Genomic DNA, 21072 nt, shown 5'->3' with positions numbered 1-21072 from the left:
ACTTTGTACTACTTTTTTATTTCTTCTATGCCTTTAAATTATTAGTTTTATAATATTACCCACTACCCTCCCACCTATAATCGACAAAGATTTATTAAGAACCAATATGAGGGGGCAACTAGATGACTCAGTGGATTGAGAGCCAAACCTAGAGATGGGAGGTCCTGTATTCAAATCTAGCTTCAGAAACTTCATAGCTGTATGACCCTGAACAAGTTATTTAACCCTAATTGCCTAGCCTTTTCCACTCTACTGCCTTAGAACCAATATACAATATTTATTCTAAGATGAAAAGTAAGACAATTTGGATCTCATATTTTTGGAAAATTTATTTTGAAAATTACCATGACATGTAATTGGGAAAATAACATATCCTTGAATAAAAAAAGAAAAAAAGAACCTACTATGGATCAGTACTATGATATGTGCTCAGGATATATAACAAAACAAAACCAGTTCCTTCCCTCATGATGCAAATGGAAGAGAGAAAAGGCACATAAACAAAGGTTCTTAAGATATCTACATAGTAATCCTAAAAGTGAAGGTTAGGGACCAGGGACTGGGTAAGAAAAAACAAGTCAGGATATTATCCCTAAATGAGAATGAAAATATCATTATGTTCCTCTAGTCAAGTCTATCACTTTCCTGTCAAGAGGATGAAGATATATTATATCAGTAGTCTTTTGCCATACCTCTTACCCAGTGTTTACATTCACTAGTGTTCACTAGTAGTATTTGCTTCACATTAATATGGTGGATTTCATATAAATTATTCTGCTGGTGTTCATTTCATTCTGTCTCAGTTCAAATAAGCCTTTCCCTGTTTCTCTGAACGTGTCTTATTCACTTATGAGAAGAAGGATTGTACCAGTAGATTCTTTGGTATAGGGAATATACTATGGCAATGAAATCTGGCACCTTCTCCACCGGTAAGAGTTGTCTACAACACTGAGGGGTCAAGTGACTTGCCAGATGTTTTGTATCAGAGGCAGCACTTGAAAACAGGTCTTCTTGGTTCTCAGAAATTAATGAGTTCAATGGATGAACAATTTTTTTTTTGGTTTCTAGTTCTTTATCAAAAGAAACAAATCAACCAATAAACAAAACCGTGATTTTTTCTTGTTCAGATGAGTCCTTTCTATTTGTCCTTGAATTCCTTGAGGGCATTTGCTCAATAGTGGTGGTGTTGAGTCAGTTCCTTTTTTTTTTCTAAAGTCCCTGCCATGGCTGCTACTCCCTTTCCAATTTAGCTCCTCCACACAGTGGGTAAAGTGGTATTTCAAAACCACAGGTCTAACTTTGTCAGTCTTCTCACAGAAGAAACAGATGGAATATGAATGCAGATTGAAACATTCTTCACTTCATTTCCTCCATTAGCTTTTTTTTTCTAGTGTAAGCAACATGTGTCTTACTTCACATGACAAACATGGAATTATGTACTGTATGATAACACATGTACAAACTGTATCATATTACCTGCTTCTTTGAGATGGGAGGTAGCGAGAGAACATCAATTGAAAAATGTTGGAAAATTATTATTTAAATTTGTATCAACATGTAATCTATCAACCTTAAATTTGAGCCTACTTTCCCCAGGATTGGGGGAAACATGTTTTTCTTAAGTTTTTTTTTTTTTGCTATGCCTTCTCTCGTAAATACCCATTTCTGAAAGGTAATAGAATTGTATAGATTGATTGATAATATGGATTTCTATGATATTAGAAATTATTGTTCCTCAAGGCTACTCCTAAAACCTTGTAGACTATAGCAGTCAACTGCTGTCCTAGAACCCATACTAAACATTTAAGTGGGGACTGAGAGAAGGAACTAAGATAGCATGCTACTCAAATAACAGTAAAATCATTTTACCTATTATGTAATTAGATTTAAAATGATAAAATGACAAATTAAAATATCAGTTGGTAAATAATTGAATAGGGAAGAAAATACAAATCATACCAAAAATATAAACAAAGGGAAAGAGACATATAAAATACAAATCAGAAACATAATGACATTTCCAATATTAACCTATTTCTGAATTTTATTTGTTTTTTTATATACATCTATCTTATTTTTATATCTAAGAGGTCAAAATGTAAAAATTCATGAATGTTATCATCATTTTAATAAAATAATTAAGTGTTTTTGATGCTGGTAATAAGTCTCAAACTTTGAAAGTTTATTTTAGTTAGATAACAGAATTAAAATTCCTACTTTAATGTTGATGTTTTTGGTGACAGTTACTCTCCTCATTCAGCATAGCAAAACATATTTCCCAAATAGCCACAATTAACCTTCTGAATTGGAAATGGTTCACAATTATACACTTCAGTTAGCTTTGGTAAATGAAATAATCAAATCATCATTCAGTTTCTTGATGTAGTTGCAAAATTAATTGGAAAAAAATGGAAATTCAAATATTATAAATCTTTTTTTTTAATGTATGGTGTGTGCTTTTAAAGTTGAACCTTATATCTACCGCTGAGTGATTAAGATTATTGGAAGCAATGAGTATAGATTTTGAGCAGAAAACAGCAAACAGATCCAGTCTTCCTGATTAATGCTTTAAATGGATTTGATTTAAAATAAATCTACCATAAACATACCCATAGACACCCAGATAAATGCTGCTCAGTGAGAGTATTTGCAGATATGTGTGCCCCTGTCTACCACATAAGAACTGTGGATTATGGAGTGGTATAAAAGAGGCACAATAAGTATGAAACCCTCTAGGGAAAGAAAAGCATGACATGATATATTGAACTAAAAAACAATTTTTTTTACTTATTAGTCAAAATCTTTAATCTTGTATTCTTTATATCTCTCCATAATGATCTATAATTAGGGACCTCGGCTCTGATTTCTGATAAGATTTTCTTAATTTTCAGAATTTTATACTGCTCCAGTTCAGTTTTTCTTTCTTTTTTTTTTAAAGGGGAGAGTAAGAGAGAGATTATGTATCCCCTGAAACTTATACAAATTTTGGAACTGAGTTATTGAAATAGATGTTGGTTTTGCCTTCTAATTTAACTTAGTCCTAAACTTGATGAACAAGCCTCTCTTATACCTACTGTGGACTGGGGAAGATCTCTGTTATTTCAACTTCTGCATGCTTACACATTTTCCCCCTTTCTTCTGATACTTCTTCTGATACTGATACTACCATCAACATACCCCCAAATGAACTCATCTTTCCTCAAAAACTTCTCCCCTTGTAAACTTTCCTACTACTGTCAAGGGCATCATATTCTCTTTAGACAAACTCTTTAGACAAAGCTTAGACAAATGCTATCTCTCCCCCCTTATTCTCTCTCACCCTCCCATATCCAATCTGTTCTCAGGTCCTGTCCATTGTAACATCTCTTGCCCTTTGTAACATGTCTTGTACATATTCCCTCTCCTCCTATGATACTGCCACCCCTCTGCTGCAGACCCTCTTTGCCTAATGACTAGAATATTACAATAGCCTACTGGTTAGACTGCCTGCTTCATGTTTTTCTCTACTCCTGGCCATCCTCCCTCCATTTGGATATCAAATCAATCTTTTTAAAGCTCAAATCTAGCCATGACGTGCTCCTATTCAATAAATTCTAGTGACCATGTTATCTCTAAGATCAAATATAAAATCCTCTGTTCAGCATTCAAAATCTTGCAAAGAAAGACTTTCAGAGAGACCATCCATCAAGCTATCACTCTAGTGGAAGAATGAAGTGATGATGGCCTGACCCAGGACAGTAGTAAGGGCAGAGGAGAGGCTGTGTGTGTGTGTGTGTGTGTGTGTGTGTGTGTGTGTGTGTGTGTGTATCTGAGAGATATTATGACAGTTAAATTGATGGGCTTTGGTAACATATATAAGTAGAGGAAGTGAGAAAGAGTGAGGAGAAGAGATCACACTAGGTTTCAAGGTTGGGTAAAAGGTGGATGGTGGCCTCAATACTGTAGTGAAGTTACAAAGAACAAGATTCATGGCTTTAAAGTGGGTCTCCTGGCTTCAAATTCAGTGGTCTTTCCACTGTAACACATAGCCTGTTCTATTTGTCTCTTTCCCCATTCCCTAGATCCAGTGTTCCAGTGTTGCTAATCTTGTGTGTGTGTGTGTGTGTGTGTGTGTGTGAGTCATAGTATCCTCTGGCAGGACAATGAAGTTTACAGACCTCTTCTCAGAACAATATTTCAAAATGCCTAAAATAAAATGCATAAGATTACAAAGGAAACCATTTATATTGAAATAGTTATTGATTTTTTAAAAGTGTCTGACCACAGCTTAACTACTGTCCTACCTAGATTCTTCCTTATCTTGCTCTAACTGATAGTAATTGCCAATATTCTATATATTTGTGCCCCACCTTGGAAAGACTTCTCTTTTCTATACCCCAGGATTCTTGACACTTGCTTGCTTCAAGTTTTACTTCTGAGTCCCACCTGATGCTCCTATATAAACATAATGAGAAAGAAGAGGAGGAAAATAAAGGCAACTCATACAGAGCTATATATTTTACTAGGTATTTCATATACATTGTCATTACAATAATATGAAGAATTAAATTCTAACATTATCCTTACTTTACTTATGAGGAAACTGAGTGCAGAGACTTGAGGAGACTTTCCCAGAGGCTCCCAACTAATTAGGTAACTATGGTAGATTGTAGTGTCTTCCTGATTCAAAATCCAACATTCTATCCACTATACCATGAAATTGATTAACTGAAATATGCTTTTCCCCCACTCTTTGATTTTTAGTCCCTTCACTACCATCAATGCCACCTACCGATAGATAATACTATTTTATTTTTAACCAGATCTTAAATTGAAGCCCAGACTCTAAGTATGACCAGACTTTCAGAAAGTGGGGCTGGTTCCAATACATGTTGCTTAGGTTGAAAAAAAAAATCCTCTCCTTCCCTCTTCAAGCCCCAGATGGCAACAAACTCTTCCACTATCACAGATAATAGAGAGCTAGGGGCCATTTGAGAAACATGACAGAACTACTTGCATCATTTTTTTCCCCCACAAAGACATCAAGAAACTTGTATTGGAGTGCCTTGCCAAACATCTAGCTCATTTTGAGCCTTCGCTGATCATTTTTTTTTCTACCAACCATCCAGAAGGTCAGGAGGGAAAGGCACGATGATAAACTCACTTGTAAAATTGTTCTAACAAAGCATCTGTGAGCCACTGCTTGATCAAAATGACAGACATCAATCAGAATAATAACTTCAAATATGAGATTTTCAATTAGTGAGCGAACATAAATAAACGTGTCTGGAAAATCAGCATAAGGGATTTTAGAAGGCGACAGCTCATACATAACAAGAACCAGGGTGACAGCAGGAGAAAGGTGTACAATTCAGCAGACACAAAGCAACACCCCCAGAACCCAGAGCAAAGAAGGACCCAGAGAAATCGACCTACTGATAAATAGGAAGACATATGCACGCACTATCGACTGAGTGATGTTGTTGGGCTCGTTCACCTTATTAGAGCTTTGCAAAGATGACTTGCTGCCATCTCAAGAAAAGGCAGGATGAAACGGCCCCTTCTGCTTAATGTGGTTTCTCAAATTCCCTTAACCAAAGGCAGCATTCGAGACATTTTATCAAAAGAGAAAGTCTAAATGCAATCCAATAGCAGCAGGGGAAATTGGGTATGGGTGGGGGAAGCTGTGAAGGAAGGTCAAGAATGTCAGGAGCTTGTACATAACCATTGAGTTTCGCTTTGCAGCTAAATAAATAATCCCAAGCTTTGTCTCCAATGTCTGACAGTCATCTGAAAAGTGATTAACACAAGCAAGACCCATATAACGTGGGCCCATCTTCACAAGTACACTCTTCAAGCATCAGGGAGATAGGCACTGCTTGGCTGGCCCCATACCTCGACACCCAGATCAGCTATTGTAATTAGAACAGAAAAATCTGTTTGTATGTATATCACACCTTTCCTCAGAAAGCCACCAAGGTCTTTTCAAACAATAACTCATTAGTCTTTACAATACCCATGTGAAAGACTTGGGATGTATGTGTTATTAGTGTTTTGCATTTCCATTGTGTGCCAGCCTACCCTGGGAGTCAAGAGGGGAAATTTGGATTGCTAGGTAGAAACCACCTTGAATTGATAAATAGAACCTGGGTTCTAGTGGAAAGGGGTTATTTTGACAGGGCAGGAATTGGATTATGGGTAAAACAAAAGGATTAGGGGAGATCTATTTAATCCACGATCCAGGAAGAATAGGCAATGTAATACACTGCTGGATTGGAAGTCAGACTGGATATCAATCCCATATCTATCATTTACTACTTTGGGAAGGTTAAACAGGCTGGCACTCTCTAAACTTCAGTTTCCTCATGTATAAAATGAGGGGGTTGAAGTGGATGACCTCTCAGAACCTTTATATCTCTAAATCTATGATTCTATCTTTCCCCCCTTTTTCTTCACCAGGATTCCCAGATCTTGAAGCTCAACTTTACACCAGGAAGGCTAAATGTAAAAATTGTGATAAATGCCCAGGAAAATGGAGGGTCAGTACATTGACATTTTGTTATAGTTATTAGGATAATTTGTATGAAATTAGATTTTATGGTAAGAGGGGTAGAATTACCCAAATAATTGTGAGGGAGACACTGCTAAATTCTGTAATAGTAGTAAGGAAAGTAATGGTGTAGCTATGACTACTAATCTAGGTCTCAAGATCCTGACCTTTTTGTGCCTACTTTCTTGATTCCCCTCCTCCAAAAGGTACAGTTTTTATGTTGTGGATGCCACAAGACATTAAGTAAAACAAATTTAGTTGGTAGATAAGTAGGCTGGTAGAGAGTTAAGATAAACACCCTGGTAGAGATTTAAGATAGAGAGACAAACAACAAACAAAAAGAGAGAGACAAAGGCAGACAGAGAAAAAAGCATGGGTCAGTATTTTTAGATACTGTGCTAAACACTGGTAATGTCCATGTGAGTATGGTGGGAGCTGGCACCACATGTGTGGTATGGAAGTGTCATTATTTGGTTGGAAGGGAGGCAGAATTGACGTCTCTGGATTCTTACCCCTCATGCTTTGCCTTAAATTACAATAGAACCTAAAGAGATTCTGGAGTTTAAAGAGAATTGAGGAGACTCCCAGACAGTCCGAAGAGAACAAACCTCAGATGTTCTCTCTGTTCTTGCCAAATCTGCCCTGCCTCTTATGCAGATACAATGCATTTATCTTCACCAATAAGGAGATGGTTCAGTACCAAAAGGCTTTGGGTCAGGGGTTACTCAAGTAAAAAGAAAGATAATCCCTTTTCTCAAAGAGCTTAGTGTCTATTGGGGGAAGACCATATTTAAAGGGAACTGATTAAGAAGTAGGGAAGTGGCAAACAAGGTACAGAAGCATTTCTTAGTTACTGACTGAACCAGTATGGGTGAGAATAGTTGACCTGGCTATTTCTTCAAATGGAAGATGAAGACAAATTCATCCATCAGAGGAGAAGACTTTAGAAGGGTAATGGATATAGCCAATGTGACAAAACTAATGGGATTGAGGTCCATAAAGTTGCCAAAGGATCAATGACCAAATGTTTTTAAGTATATTAGGTTTCAAATACTTGTTAACTTAAATGGAGGGGCTATATTTGTTCTATTTCATTTCAGAAGGGCAAAATAAAGAGAAATCATATCATGGAGGATTTCTTCCCATACTTGCACAAAACTTCTCATACTTTCAAATCAACCTCAAGGGTAAGGTACTCTAGAGACCACACCCACTCACAACAATAGACCTTGAGAAGCTATTGAAATCTCTATTTTACAAAGCAATTAAAGAATACCACCATTTCAAAGGAAAGGTATTTACTGAAATACCAGTAGAACAGTAATAAAACTCCCCCACCATAAATCTGTGGCACACATGCATATGTAAAAACACAAACACACATGTACATTTAGTGGAGAAGAGGCATCAGTTGTGGAGAGTACATATGGGAGGGCTGCATGTAACCAGGGTGAATGTGCAACTCACTTTTGGAATCGTACACAGAGAGCACAGATATAGGAAGCTCTGGTTAGAAAACAGTTCTGGAGGGGTACATATGCAAAGGATAAGTGTGTCCAGAGCTTGCATATAGAAGGACACATGTATAAGGAACATGTATGGCCAGTATATGTCTGCAGTCTGATTTTTTCTCTCCTGGGCAGTTTTCCTTGCTATTAGTCCCTGTACTTCAGCTAAGTTTCCACCTGATTTGTTAACTTTTCCCCATAAGAAGAGTTATGTCTGTCATTTTTGTTTTAGCTTAGAGACCAGAGGATAAGATTTCACTCTCCAGGGCGCCCTACTTTTCATATTGCTTTCCTGCTGTTACACTTTTACTAGAAAACCTTTCCATGACAATGGCAATAAGGGAAGACTTACAACTCAAGCCCTGAGTCCTCATACTCAAGCAAGTCTCAACAAAAGCCAGATGGAGTGCCCCTAGGGTCAGATTAAGCCTATACTTTAATTCATTTTCCTCTACAAGAAAAATGAATGTGCCAACCTGTTACCTGACATAGGTTTAGGAAATCTTTTTTAACTCTAACCATTTTCTAATTGTCAATCTACACTCCTATTTAAATAATTTGAGAGGTCTTTACTGAAATAAACTACAAAAGTCTATATAGGGCTAAACAATTAGGGCTTCTTTCCTTCCTCAAGATCGTAAATGAATATTGGTAGAAAATATCAAGAAAAAGAATACTACCTGGTTCAATAAAACTTCATACATTAAAGTGTACAGCCAGCAACAACAACAACAAAAAATTCTAGGGTTTGAAATCCTACAAATGTTCTATATAAGCCAAATTGTTTGGCCATTGATATAGAACTAATACTGTAATTCAACTTAGCTGTATTTGGATTGATTTGTCCCTGAATGTTTGTAGGGTTTATGTTTTGTCATCTTCAACTCCAACCCCACCTTATGTATAGGCATGACCAAAAGATAAATTCTCCTGTTTTTTTTGTCTAAGAAGAGGAGGAAAATGTATCTCCTAATGGTATGTTATTTATAATGGCCTGAATTTTAGGGACAGCTTTGTCTTATAAGAGTCTTCTTTGAGATACCTACAAATTAGATACATTGATTGTTGTTTGTTTATTTGTTTGTTTTTGGAGAGGGAGAAATAGTACTTGAGGGAAACCATATGTTGTAGTTTTTGTTTCTGAAAAAATGGTTAACTCACCTAAAGGATTCTAGGTCTTACTTTCTTAGTAGTACTTCTTAGAAAACTGGAATGTAGAGGCATAGATGCCCTTAACCAATGATGGCAATCCTATGACACAGGTGCCAAAGATGGTACACAGAGCACTCTCTGTGAGCATTTAGTCACTCCCCACCCCCGGATTTCAACACTAGAAAGGCAGAGGGACTTGGGAAGAGCTGTACCCCTCCCCCTCTACATGTGCTTGATGACATTTTTTCACATCTCCACCCTTCTGCCCAGCAGCCTAATGGGAGCTCTCAGTAGATAAGGTGGACAGCTCACAGGCAGCGGAGCTGGAGGGGAACAGAGAGCTCAAGCTACTCCCCTCCCCCTCTATACACTTGCTCAGGGCATTCCTCACTTCACCTTCCTCTCTCTGCCCAGCAGCCCACTGGAAATATTTTTCCCTCTCCAGTGTAAGGTAAGGGGAGATGTGCCCAGCATTCAGTGTGGGGAAGGGGCACTGCACTTGGTCTAGAGGTGAGGGAGAGTTCTGGCCCTCCATCTCTAAAAGGTTCACCATCACTGCTCTAAAGGTTTTCTGGCATAGAAGAGACTGTATAAATTTCCCTGCAATTAACAAAATTACTCACAAAGTGCTATTAAAAGGCTTTATCCCTTTGTTAATTTATGTGTTTATGTTGCCTCTATTTTCAACAATAGGTCCACCAATCAACTAGCATTGGAACTGTGTGGAATATGGGCTCATATCATACTTATCTCTTGAGTAGTACTCATAAATGTAGTGAATATACCTGGAGTTTCTGGACAGATAACTCCAAGCTTGTAACTATGCTGACTAATTGATTATGAAAGTTTTATTTATAGGTAAGAAATCAAGGAATTTAATAGATTCTAAGCTTAGGATATACTTCCTTTGTGATTCAGAAATCCTTAGATATTCTAGGTTTTCTCCAAACTCAGGACCCAGCCATTGTTTTAGGAAATACTGACACCCTGGGAAATCTAAACACTTTAGTCTTATTTCTAGGACTTGTTTGTGCATCTTCTTTCTGGACCAGTCTACATGGTCCACAGTACCTATTCCTCTTTTTTTATGATTCTCTATTGTGATACTTGTTCTTCAACTTGGGGGATGTGAAAAGAGTTTATTCAAAAGGTCCTATTTTGAGATCTGAACAAGGTTAAAAATCTGTCTCATTTTTCATATTATTTCTACAAATTTGAATACATGTCTGATACATCTCTGAGTCTCTGAACTAGTGTGCCAATATCCATTTAAAAGCTAAGTTCAAGGGTCAATTCAACTCTAAATCTGAGGAAAAGATATCAACTCTATTACCCTTAATATTACTACAACTTTGAATCAGTAAACTAAAGTTAGTGCTGAAACCAAGAGGACATCTGTGGAATACCAAAGACCAAATTCAAGGGGAATACTTTGACTAGGAAATAATAAAGTAGGAAAGTGTTTGTCCAACTTCTCTTGGTACTTATTTAGGCATAACTGGTTTGTACATGTGCAAGTATGTATGATATATACATATATACATGTTATTTTAAAAGAGTTATGATTTTATTCATATGGGAGTCTTTTCACTGAACAGAGATTTTAATTCATCTGCACATGACAGATTTTTTAAATTACTGTGGCTAAAAACTTTATCCCCTTCAGACCAAATATTTAGTCAACTCCTCTTTGCACTTCAGTATGCTGAAAATTTGGAAATATTTTATTGTTAAGTCCTAGCTCAAAGTCTCTTTAATTTTGTAGGACTTCCTAGAAATATTTAGCACAAGGTTGACTGCACATCAGGATTCTATGGAAAGAATGCATGCTTATGTACAGATTAAAAAAGATAATCACTGAGTCCCTTTTAATTCTGAAATTTTGTGATTCTATGAATAGAGTTCATTTTCATCTCATGAGGTTTAAGTACTAAAAGAACTATTCTGGTGATGGTCAGGGTATGTGTTATATTTGTCTTCTTTCCAAAGGCCTATGACAATTGCATTTATGATACATGTTGATCTATCTATTTGCAGAGAAGAAGAAAGAGTTACAGCATTTATCAATATGCTCTAAGTTATTAGAAGGGCTAGAAATATAAATTAGAAGAAATGAAGGAAATAAAAGAAACAATCCATAAAGGAAATTTAATAAGAGGGAGATTCTTAGGAGATAAATGGTTATCAAAACTAATTTCAATTGTTTTGATAAATGGAAGAACGCGTCACAAAGGAAAAAGTTAAAGGAGAAACTTTGAACTACTGTACAAGAGAAATGGGGAAGGTGGTCACTACCCATTCTCTTGTGAAGGGAGAAAGTACATTGTCTGAAAAAAATATTTTGTGATCTTCCTCAGAATTTGAATTGAATAAGGAATACAGGAACTATAAGGAAGAGAGAGGAATGATGGTTGGTGACTGTCAGTGGAGGAGTAGGAAGTCAGTTATATGCAGATTACTAAACACCCTTTTCTAATTTCTTGTGAATGTTACTCCATCTTTTCTCAGGGACTTATTTGCCTGCATCAGCAAACCAAGTATTTCTTCAACCATATCTTGGTTACTACCAACTTCTTAATTCCAATATTTAGCTTTTTTTCTAAAATAGCTTCAAATGTGAAAAACTGGAAAATTCTCTCTCTAATACATTACCCTTTCCCCAAATGCCAATTCCCTATTTAGAGAGTTAGTGTAGTTATGGTAGATACATTTTAGGTTTCTTTTAAAGTAGTAGTATTATTCATTCTCATGTGAATCAAGAGGAATGTACCTTTGTTATACTTCAGGAATTTCTATATAACATATGAGATATCCACTCTGGGAAAATAACACAGGTCCCAATCAATCCCAATTAGAAATGTCAAGGATATATCCTAACATGATCATAAGGGCATTAAAATAAAATCTGAAGGAGAAAGAGAAAATAAATCTGGCTAAATAGTTATCAGATTTCATGCTTATCAGACATATGACACACAACTGGGAGGGACTGTAAACATTTTATATGACAATTAAAATCCTGAAACACTTCTGAAAGACTGAATATGATATGAGGAAGTTTAATAGCAATATCTACAAAGTCCATGGTTAGGTTCAAATAATCAACATCACAAGTATGAGATAGTCAAGTTATGGCTCTATTCCACAAACAGAACTGGGTTGTTCCAAAATCATTATTCCAAAAAATATTCTAAAATAATTATTTTGGAAAAAAATCAGGGGAAGTGTGTTAGTAAATGGTAAGCTCAAAGTGATTCAAAATTTGATACAGCATCCAGAAAGGTGAACTCAATTTTGGGCAGCATGAAGAGGAATAGAAAACCTAAGACTAGGGAAGTAGTAGTCCTGTTGTATTATGCTCTGATCAGATGGTATATGAAGACTTTAGTTCCTTCCTCCATGACACAATTTATTTATTTATTTGTTAAAAATTTTAAAATTCTTACCGTCTGTCTTGGAGTCAATAATATGTATTGGCTCCAAGGCAGAAGAGTGGGTAAGGGCTAGGCAATGGGGGTCAAGTGACTTGCCCAGGGTCACACAGGTAGGAGGAAGTGTCTGAGGCCAGATTTGAACCTAGGACTTCCCATCTCTAGGCCTGGCTCTCAATTGTGAATTTTAAAACTATTCCACCCTAAACAAATGATTCTTTAGAAGATTTGATTTAGCTATTCCCTGGTCAATAACAATAGAGATACTTGGAATAACAGAATCAGGTCTTGGAAACTCTACATTCCTCCTCCCTTCTTATTTAACAAGATTTTGAAGGTCTGCATCAAACTCAAGATTTAATTATCTAAAGAATGACCTTCAACAGACATGTGCAGAAAAAAGGACAGACCTCTGGGCTATTCTAAGTCAAGCTAAGTCCTCATTGGTACAGATGAGGCTCAGAAAAGTGATGTAAAAACGTCCAGAGGAAGGAATCAACTTGAACTCCAAAAGGGGCTCAGCTGAGATGCCTGAACCTGAATCAGGTCAAGGACAAAACTCACCAGCAAGACCCAGACAAATAATGGCCACCACTCCCAAGATGTCAGAACACCTAGCATGTTGCCAGCCAGAGTTACTTCTCCAGGGAAAGAGGAAGGGACAGGAAGTGATGTGCCTTATATGGACATGTTTACATCACTTTTCTGTATCTCATCTCACCAATGAGGACTTAGCTTGACTTAGAACAGCCCAGAGGTCTGTCCTTTTTTCTGCACATGTCTGTTGAAGGCCATTTCCTCAGATAATTAAATCTTGAGTTTGATGCAGACCTTCAAAATCTTGTTAAATAAGAAGAGAGGAGGAATGTAGAGTTTCCAAGACCTGATTCTGTTATTCCAAGTATCTCTATTGTTATTGACCAGGAAATAGCTAAATCAAATCTTCTAAAGAATGGTCTGATTAGGGTGGAATAGTTTTAAAATTCACACAATCCACTGAGCTACCCAACTGTCCACCATGTTACACTTTAGGAAAGACATAGACCAAATAAAAGATATAAGCTGCTTTACAAAAAAAAAAAAAAGATATTTAAATGCCAGATTTTCTTACGATAAGATAGAGAGTCCTGAGGAGAGCAACAAGGTCAGTTTAGAGACAAAAGATCATGCTACAGGGAAGATCCATTGTAGGAACCAGAACTAGATCACACTAAAGGGAAAAAAAAGTCTTTAGTGATGATAGGGAAGCTCTTAGTTTGGGTTCCTTGAAGGCTGAGGGAGAATTTCAACTATTGGTGGGCATGACTAGTAATTGAAATCCACAACAAAACATGAGTAGCCAAACTGAATAGTACTAAGGAACTAAGATAAGTTCACCTGGTAGCTGCTTTGGTTAGCTAGGATGGTAATTTGACTTGTAAAGCTTTGTCAGCCTGTCAGCAATATTCTGTGATATTTGAATGCATCATTGGAATACAGTCTATCCCTTTAGGACAGTTGGTCTGGAAAATCCCTTGTTGCCTACTGGATGAAACATTTATAGAGTCCTGTGCAGCTTGAATACTGCAGGATTCTATGTGTTAGACCTAAGCAATTTGATGGTAGTTTAATCAAGTTTTGCTATGTAGTATGGAGAAGAATGGAAATAGTTCATTCCAATGTAGTAATATTTAGAATTATCCTATAGTAGAATGGAGAGAAGAGGGGAGGGAAGGGGAGGGTACATCTAAGTTCCAATGCAAATAATGAAACCCTATGAATCTCCCTGAAGTAATCTCACTACATATTTTAATTGAGCTGGAATCAGTTGTCAATTTTGCATAATTATAACTTTGAATAGTAACAATTCGAAAACTCAACCACTTCAGGGGATTCATTATTTGCATTAATAAGGGACTTAACTGTAATTCAATATATTCATAAACAAGGCTTTTTTTTTTGCTTTGTTTTGTTTTGGTTTCTCCCTCCAAAACAGGAAAATGAAATTTTCCTTCAAGTATTTTAAAGGCTAGCCCATAAAAGAAGGGTTGGTGTCAGGGAGAAAAAATGGAAGCAAAACATAGAACTTGTAGAAATATTAACTTGGATTTATGTAATGGAAAACTAACAATATGAATTATGCATATAATTGAGGAGATTATCACATAACATAGAGAGTACTTAAGCAATGCTTGGCTGACTACTTGTCTAGGATGTTGTTGAGGGTATTCTTTGCCAGGGAAGGGTTGACCCAGATGGTTTCTAAGTTCTCTTCTTCCTCAAAGATGCTATGATCCTGGCAGGTAAATAGATATGTGAGGAAAACATGTCTTAGAAAGGACAATAGGAACTTGTAATTAATTCTCAGGAGAAAATAATGAGAACCAGATTCAAGAAAATACAGTCCTGGAAGTATCCAATTCTTTAAATAAACCAAATATTGTAGTAGAGGAGAGGTGGTCCTTTCCAGTAGAGAAGGGGGTCAGACCATCCAAGGAAATGGAAAAGGCAGGAGCAGAGGGATAAAAGCCTGGATTTACTATAGCTCTTTGGGAATAAAAAAACAGCTAGAGATGAGCCAAAGTCCAGTGGAATGAGAAAGACAGAGGATTGTCTGTCAGTTGTAGCAATGACTTTGATTAGATGGCTCCCGACAGTGATTGAGAAGAGTTTAAGGTTCACTTCTCAAAAACAGGTCTCTGAGAAAGACCTGTGCAGAACCTGACTTTGACAAGAGGGATTACTGAATGTCAGGAGCCATAGACAATTGTCTCCCCTTAGTTTGCCAGTGTCTACCATGCCGCCTCCCTTCCTTTTTACCTTGTAAGTTTCATATCGATATGCTTTGCTTTTATTTCCAAACGTTATCCCTCTCACCTCTCCTAACTAAAGAGCCACACCTTGCAACAAAGAATAATAATAGAGAGAAAAAGGCAGTTCAGCAAAATGTAACAACATATCAATTGTCTGGCAACGGATACAATGTTCCACATAGTTTCCTATTTTTATAAAGGAGAAAGAGAAGTGATTCTTTTCATCTCTTCTATACCACCAATACTTTTGTCCTTTTTTCGAGGAAGCAAAATTATATTTAGGGAGCCATTGGGAATTGCTAACAATAGTATCTCTCTGATATAGTGAGAAAAAATGCCTTTATTGACTCTCCATTCTTTATGGTCCAGTTATGCTCCACTGCCATCTTGTTGTAGATCATTCAATGACTGGGACTAAAGTTTATTTAGCTATTCAGTTCTTTCCTATACATGCTTTCAGGCTTTGTCAGGAAATTCATGACTCATAGAGGAAATGATTTTCCCCCCCTTGCTATGCCTTCTGAGGGCAGATATTGCTGTGGTTTTGGTCTCTGGGTGCCCAGTGATTAGCACAGTGCTTGGCACAAATATTCTAAACTTCATAAATATCTGTTGAATTTAAAAGGTCATCCCTCTCTCAAATATTTAATTCAGAATTCAGTCAGTCATCCAATTAAAGGCATGTTTCTTGAGTTACCTTGAGCATCCAGAATGGAATTTGGTTCTATGGATCATAGAATCGTAGCATTATAGGGCAAAGGGATGTCAGGGGTTATTCTTTCAACTCTGAAGAAAATGAAGTCCAGAAGAATGAGGGGACTTGTCTAAGGTCAAAGGATAGCAAATGGCCAAGTAGAGATCTGAATCAAGGTCCTCTGATACCAAATTCAGAATTACATTAGGACAAAAATTGTCTCCTCTTAGAAGGCTTAAAGTCTCACAAGGGAGTTAAAGGTACACAAAAAAGAGTTGCATCACCTTAAGGAATTGGATAGGATATAGCTTGACTGAAACTACTGAAAATGGTTTTGCATACGACTTCAGTAGACATTTTCAGCTAACTGAATTGAAATGCAATCCTCTTTTTTTTCTACCCATCTCTGCTGAGTTTTTTCTCCCTTGAATATAGACGGACCACGTTCGCTTCTGTGACCCACATGTGCAACTCCTATTAATTTCAGATAACAACCACCACTACAGCAATGAGGGGGAATTTAATTTAAAAAGCACAGTCCTGATCTGCTTCTTGCTGAACTGAACTTGGAATTATTTGTGACTGTGATTTAGCATTCTTTCTGGGGGAAGGGTCACATTATTTAATACTAATAGTCTTCTAGAAAGTCTCATTACTGTGAACAACAATTTTTATTACTTCAACTTTTGCAAACTTTTTTCAGGCTTAAGGTATCATGCCTCCTCCTTTCTCTACCAATCACAAATAGACTTCTTAATTCTGCTTTGCCAGGCCAGAGGTTCTGTCCATCCCTCTAGACCCTTTTCTATAGATTCAGGCATCCCTTTCCCTTCTTTCCTTCTCATACATACCTTTCTCCAGGAATCTTTCTGTTCAACACTCCTGACAACAACCTGTCTGCAGATGCACCAGCAGCTGCTCGAGCTGAAAAATGGGCTTGTCTGTCTCGTGGGGGCTGTGTTTTCTGGCATATGCATGCCTCCTACTGTCTCTTTGGTTTTAAAGCAATTTTCAGCACACCTGCTTGCTTGAACTTTACTGACAAGCCCTCTTAAGAGTTCACAGGAGGAAAAAAAAAATTAGTTTCCTAGGCACATCCTTGTAATTCTAAATTTCACTTTAAATCTCCTGGTAAAGTATTTACCTCAGTGTATGGAGAGGCAATCTATGTTGAGGCAGCTCTACTGCCTCAGGCCAGGATCTCATCAGATCTCATATCACAAAAGACAGGGAAAGGGATGATCCATTAACACAATAGCGGTCCTGCTCCCTTTGCCAGAATTGTTTCTTATTGTGTTGTATGTGAGTATGCGTTTCTGTTACTACTATGTCCATTCTAGCTATAAACACCACCCAAGATGAGGTTTTCCTAAAAACAGCATGTCTCATGCACAGCAAGATCTCTTGATCTTGAGAGAATAGACTCTCCCACGCTCCTATTTCCCTGCAATAAAACTTAAATGCACTTTTTAGAAACATCAATTGATTTGTCCTTCTCTGTTCTTTGTTTTAAGTCTAAGGCAATCTTCTATCCATTCAGCATTCCTACCTCCCCTTACTTAGTGGGCAATTTTGTTTTTCCTTCATCTTCAATCAACACAGGCTTTGGCTGCTCCTTTGGCACAAAATGGGAAGCTAGGTCAATTTTTGACAAACAATCCTGTGAATTTGATTGAAGTGTATTGTGAATCTAGTAAGAAACAATTATATAACAGAAACCACAAAAATAACCAGGAAACAAGTGCTCTCCTGCTTACTTATGGTAAGTGTGGCCTCTGCATGTCATTTGCATGGGAATAAGAAAAGGATTGGATCTGTGATTTCACTGGTATAGGGAAGGTTTGAGGTTGTCTAACCAAACTGCCAAGAAATGTAGGTATCATTTATACAATGTTTCTGAGTTCCTGCTTGAAAATCTTCATTTTCAGGTTTCAGTAAGGACACTTATGACTTACTGAGATAGCCCATTCATTTCTTGATTGGTGTCTCTATTGTTTACATATGTTGAGTGTGATAAAGGAATGATCCAGAGACTTTGAGGGACAGAGACTAGAGGACATGGCAAGGTTTGTATCCACAGCGGGGGATAGTGAAGGAAGTTTGGAATCTGGAGGGAAGAGGAGATTCCAGGGGGACACAGTTAATCTATCTCTTTCTTGCCTGAGAAAGCCAAGGGTGACAGGCTGATCAGAGATTTCTCTCCTGAGCCATACAAATCCCTCATTGATCCTAATCACCCCCCCAAAAAAAAACCCACCAAGAATTGTGGCAAACCCTGAGAAGAACAGCATCAAAAGATTTCACACAGCTCCTGTGATACCCTGAGACTGGACATTGGCTCTGCTGTGCTAAGACCACCAAACCTTGAGCCTCTTAGAGACCAGGCTGACGATCCTGAGATTCTCAACTTTGGGGGGAGGGAGAAAGATAATTTTAGACAGGCAGGGACTTCCTTAACCTCTTTCCTATAAACTCTAACCTGCAGACATCTTGTTTATCTTACCCCCTAACCACCATTTGTTAGAATAAAGTGTCAGCTATCTTAAATTGACTTCTTTGTCATATTAAAGGGGGAGAGCTGATTTCTTTCTCCCCAAGGGAAAAAGGTTCACCCATTAATCAGTTATTAGAGAGGAGTAAAGGCAGAGTTAGTGGAGAGAAATATTTGAAGAAGACTGAAGGGGGGCTCTATCACACTCTCCTTCTACTTTCTGGGATCATCTACTCCTTCTCCATTATTCCCAAACCAACATTCTAACGCACAGTCTGTCCTATAGTAACTTCAATTCCTTGGTCTTTGTTCTGCCATCTTGATTCAGGTGGAAAGTTATACACTCTTTGAGTCACTGAATCTTAGAGCTCAGGTATAACAATCATTTATTATGCTCTTTATATATTCATAAATATGTTCTATAAAGGGGGTTATTAATCTGGGATCCATAGACACTCAAGGGGTTAATGAATGAGGCCTCTGAACTGAAATTTTTAGTATTTTGATAACTATTTGAATATAATTGGTCCTTATGAATTTTATTTTGTTTTTTAAGAATAGTATTTGTAGAAGTCCATAGGCTTCATAAGATGGCTGAAGGGATCCATGACAGAAAAGGCAAAATATCGTCACACCATACCTATTAGGTGAGCATTTAGTCTCATCTTGAATTTATCCAGTGAGAGAGAAAACACTATAATAGAACAATATTTCATTTAGGAGAAATGCTTATTGAATTGATCCAAATTTTCTTGTTTCTAACTTTCATTTTGTAGTCTTAATCATACCTGATCCTAAACCTTCCTGTTCCTATCAAGGATACCACCATTGTCCTAGATAACTAGATTCACAGTCTCAATTTCAGCATCAACTCTTCACTCCCACTTATCTCACATATCCTAACTTCTGCTAAATCTTATAATTTCTGTCTTCACAACATCTCTTGTGAATGTCCACTTCTCTCTTCTCACATAGTTACTACACTAGTCTAAGCCTTTAACATGCCATTCCCTACACTATTACAGTAACTTCCTAACTGATATCTCAGTCTCTTCTCTCTGCCTATTCCAATATATTCTACTATTTCCTTTTTCTATAATGGACATGATGCATCAAAGCAATAAAAATGAGCATTTTCTTGTTATGCTTGTTTGAATGAATGTTCTTGCTGATAGATGTTTCTGTCTTAGTGCCATCTAAATACACTCCCAACTCTAACAAAGAAAGGCTTCGAGAGCTACAAAGTTGTTTTTTGTTTCTCCCCTGTGTCCTTACTCCTCATCCTCTTTTTGACATGTCCCTTCTTTTTATCCCAGTTTAGATTAGTTTTCTTTTTCTAGGATGGGAGGCTGAATTTGAAAGATAGGACTAAGATATATCAGTATCTTGGAGGTGAGAGAAGGGCTACCCTTTAGGAAAATAAATGAACTTGCCTTCAAATAGTATTGATCTAATGAGATTCCAAATCATTCAGCATCACATTTTATAATACATTACAATTATTAAATACAATTATTAATTTATTTGGCTAGTTTTAATACTTTCATGATGGATGATTAGAACCCATTACTCTTTTGATGAATAAGTTTTGGGACTAGGCTATTTCAATGGTTCTTACTCTAACCTCCAGAAATGACTAACCCTACAACCTTAACTCAGTCACTTAAACTATTTCATGTTTCATTGTCCTCATTTGTAAAAAGGACAATACTATATATTCTAATCCTGTGATGGCAGAGTTATGAAGATTTTATCATGCAATTCAAGACAGCATGATTTAAAAACAAAAACAAACCCCCTTTATTATGAGACCTTCACTATGAGATCAAGGGGCAAGACACCCCTTTATCACAATGGATATTAATTGGTAACTTTGACAAGTAGCTTATTTTTTTCTGAGTATAATCTAAATCTTAACATATAGAATTTCATTTTTATAAATTAATTTTCTCATTCTGAGATTAACAAACTCTAAATGATATGGGCATTTTTTATAAGCAAAGGAGAAGATAAAAATCAGAACCTATTGGAAATAGTGCATCTGTTATATACATCTTACTTTTTGTTCAATGCAAATGATAAATTCTACATGTCACTTTTAAAACTGTCCTACTTGTTCATGTTTCCTTCTGGATTTTCTTATGCTTTCTTATGTTTATTTAAAATGCTTCAATGCCCTTTTATTTTAAAAAAATATATTTTTTCAGAATATTTTGAAAGTATGATATTATATACAAATTTATCCTTCATGCAACAAAGATTTATTGATGGATTACTATTTTCAAAGAGTGACATTAAACAAGTATTATCTTATTTATTTATCAGTTTAATTCAACTCCACTTAGTTCTTTTTTATACTCTGGGAAATGGGTAGTGCTAAATACTGGGAACTGAAAATTGATATAAGATCTTGCCATCAGGGAGTGTATATTTTTTCAGGAGAGATATATACTAATAAAATCTATATTCTTAATA

At 36.7% G+C, this 21072-nt stretch overlaps 1 long non-coding RNA gene across 1 annotated transcript in view; it reads left to right on the top strand.

Moving 5' to 3' along the window:
* The window catches only part of LOC130458482 (uncharacterized), a 199215-nt gene that overhangs the window by 146058 nt on the left and 32085 nt on the right, over positions 1-21072 (top strand). The window lies entirely within an intron of this gene.

Source organism: Monodelphis domestica, chromosome 3 (assembly GCF_027887165.1).
Source record: "Monodelphis domestica isolate mMonDom1 chromosome 3, mMonDom1.pri, whole genome shotgun sequence".
Taxonomy (NCBI): Eukaryota; Metazoa; Chordata; class Mammalia; order Didelphimorphia; family Didelphidae; genus Monodelphis; species Monodelphis domestica.
This window is presented reverse-complemented; position numbering and strand designations above follow the sequence as displayed.